This window comes from Triticum urartu, chromosome 7 (genome assembly GCF_003073215.2).
Source record: "Triticum urartu cultivar G1812 chromosome 7, Tu2.1, whole genome shotgun sequence".
Lineage (NCBI taxonomy): Eukaryota > Viridiplantae > Streptophyta > Magnoliopsida > Poales > Poaceae > Triticum > Triticum urartu.
The window spans coordinates 496,525,195-496,528,864 of NC_053028.1; positions in this window are offsets into that span (position 1 = coordinate 496,525,195).

The window sequence follows — 3,670 nt, forward strand, 5'->3', positions numbered from 1 at the left end:
CAAGCTACTCACTTGAGAGCCCCCCTTGATAGTACGTCTATCGATCCTATAATCCGGTCTCCCAACTACCACCATGAGACCGGTAGAATAGAAAACCTATCAAGGGCAAACCTTTGCCTTGCACATGATCCACTTGAGCTAGATGATGACGATCTTGTCCTCCTCAAGATGGACCACCTTTCTTGATTGTGTTGGGTCGATGGAGACTAGATGATTGCTCCCCCATACTCCACTATGGGTGAGCCACTCTTCGGCACATCTTCACAAGTCCATTGACACCACAATGTATGGCAAGCTTCAAGCACTTGATCTCTTCGTGATTCTCCACTTGAACTTGCACACGGCAATCTTGATGACGATCACCACTTGATGTCATCCTTCCCATGGGTTGTATGATATCATCCTCTTGACGCAAGCCCATGGACATGTACCTAACCCCACATAGACTCTCACATAGACCATGAGTTAGTACGCAAAGTGCAATGGACAATGCTTACCATACCATGGGATCACTTGATCCCTCTCGGTACATCTTCTACTCTTTGTGAGTTGATCAACTTGATTCACTCTTGACTTAGTCTTGATCAACCTTGAATCTTTCCAACTCTCTTTGTTTGGATGATGTCTTGAAGGTAAACATGAATGATCACACAATCTTCTTCTTGAAGACATGCTTGCAATAAGCTCAACACTCACATGACCAATCTTTGGATAATTCCTTAGTAGCACCTTGGTCAACCCATAAACTCCTTGAAACCAACACATGGACTTCAAGACATGCCTATGGAAAAATCCTTCAAATATAACTCAATGCAACCATTAGTCCATAGAGAATGTCATGAATTACCAAAACCACACATGTGGGCACCGCATGTCCTTTCAACAACGCCTTCCTCAGGGTCTCCACCTCGGTTGTGGCCCCTGACAAATTCATGATGATCCTATTACTTTACACCCGAACTTCTTTTTAACTATATAGACAAGGGTATATCTTGCCTTTGCTCTCTTTGAGCTGCCTCTTGGTAAGGCCGAGCTCGTCCTCGGACCGCTTCAGGTCCTGCTTCAGTGCAGAGACCTCCGCAGTACGTGCGGCAGTGGCCAGCAGTGAAGCCTGCACATACACATAGACATACTCTAATTAGACTCCCGAGTTATCATTTGATACTCTATTCGGCTTTTCTTCGCGAACGCCGAACAGAGCATCAGGGGCTACTATCTATGCGGTAATATTTTCCTATATTTTGAATGCTTACCTCAAAGCCTATTAGGAGGCTGGCGCAAGTTTCGGTCAGTCCGTTCTTGGCGGACTGAACCTTCGCGACCACCGCACTCATGATAGTGCGGTGCTCTTCTTCGACGGAAGCGCCGCGAAGCACTTCCAGCAGGGTGTCCGGTGCCTCTAGTTGGATAGAGGACACCGGCACGGATGGTTGGCCCCCCTTAATGGGGGATCGCCTGCTGGAGTCCGGAACCATTGGAGGTTCCGGCACAGTGTCCGGCTGGGGCCCGAACTCGAAGCCCGTAGGAGCCTCACTCCCTTGGTACCCAGGGCCCAGGAGGTCGCCGTGAGGTGCCCCCAGGATCACCTCCCCTTGGCTCGGTGCCTTCTGAGACAACACCTCGGCGTTGTCCGTAGGGCGAGGGGTGCAAGCGGTCGGAGGAGAACCGCTGTTCATATCCGACGAGTCCAAAGAGCCGCTCGACGAGGGTACGTCAAGATGAGCTCGGGACGGACTGCATAATCATGTTTGGCGTGAGGAAAGGCAGTACAATAAAACATACCATGAAGTACTATGGTGTTCGGACACTTACGACTTCGCCAGGGGCTTGTCCCTGGGTAGCCACTCGTCACCGCTGTCGGCGGCCATCGTGGCATAGTCCGAAGGGAGGGTCTTTCCCTTCTTGGACCCTTCGGCCTCCCTGGATGGGTCGGCCTTCCTTTTCTTGTCTCCCCCGGCTGGGGGAGAGAACTTTTCTCCCCTCCTCTTTATGTGGGTGGAGTGCGCGTCGGAGTCATCAGACGATGAGTACGATATAACCTTGCGCCGGAGACCCTTTCGGGTCCCCGTGGCCTTCTTCTTGGCCTTCTTTTCCGGCACCTCGTAAGGTGCCGGAGTCAGCATCTTCGTTAGAAGAGCGTCTGCAGGATCTTCGGGCAGGGGGCTGGGCAATCAAGCTGCTCCGCTGTCTCTATCTAGTCCTGTTAATGACATAAAAGCTTAGATCCAGCACATAACTAAACCAGGGCGAATAAATACCCTGACAGATATAAAAGCCTACCAGATGGGCGCGGCACTTTGCGCTGAGTCCGTGGTCCTCAGTGAGGGAGGGAGGCATCTCGGCACCCTTGAACAACACCCTCCATACGTCCTCGTGCGTCGTGTCGTAGAGCTCTCGCAGCGTCTGGTGCTTGGCCGAGTCGAACTCCCACAAAACAAATGCCCGTCGTTGACACGAAAGGATCCAGCGGAAGAGCATAACCTGGACCACGTTGACGAGCTTGATTTTCTTGTTCGTCATGTTCTGGATGCAGGTCTGGAGTCCGGTCAGCTCTACCGAAGAACCCTAGGACAAGCCCTTCTTTTTCCAGGAGGTGAGCCGCGTGGGGATTCCGGATCGAAATTTGGGGCCGCCACCCAGTTGGAGTCGCGCGGCTCGGTGATGTAGAACCACCCCGATTGCCACCCCTTTATGGTATCCACGTAGGTGCCCTCGAGCCAGGTGACATTAGGCATCTTGCCCACCATGGCGCCTCCGCACTATGCTTGCTGGCCACCCACCACCTTCGGTTTGACATTGAAGGTTTTCAGCCATAGGCCAAAGTGGGGCCTGATGCGGAGGAAGGCCTCGCACACGGCGATAAATGCCGCGATGTTGAGGATGAAATTGGGGGCCAGATCATGAAAATCCAGCCCGTAGTAGAACATGAGCCCGCGGAGAAACGTGTGGAGAGGAAATCCCAGTCCGCGGACGAAATGGGTAAGAAAAACTACCCCCTCATGGGGTTCGGGCGTGGGGACGATCTGCCCCGCATTTGGCAGCCGGTGCGCGATATCCGCGGCCAAGTATCCGGCTTCCCGTAACTTTTTGATGTTCTCCTCCGTGACGGAGGAGACCATCCACTTGTCTCCTGCTCCGGACATGATTGGAGTGGTTTGAGAAGAAGAACGCGAGCTTGGGCACTAGAGCTCGAGTGTGCGGGAATGGGTAAGCGAGAAGGAAGAAGGCGTGGGTGAAAAAAGTAAATCTTTGTCCCTTTATAAGGGCGGAGGAGGCGATGTGTCTCCCCACTTGCCTGGCAAAACCACTTATTCCCCAGGCACTGTAATTGATGGCGCGGTTGGGTTACCCACGTCCGTATTGATGAGAATCCTGTGATAAGGGGAACACGATCTCTGCTTTGACAAGACGTATCAAGAAAACCGTCTCGCGATATGTGCGGAGCTGGTTGAGAAAAGCGGTTCGAATAATAACCGAGCCATGGTGTGATGTCATGCTGTCAAAACGTGTCAGCAAATTAGATTTGTGGAAATATTATTCTCTCTACGGTGGTATGTGGAACTTATTTTGCAGGGTCGGACACTATCCTTGCGTTCAAACTCTTCCATGGTGTATTCCGAGGAGGAACCCGCCTTGCAATGCCGAAGACAACACTGCGCGCCGGACTCAT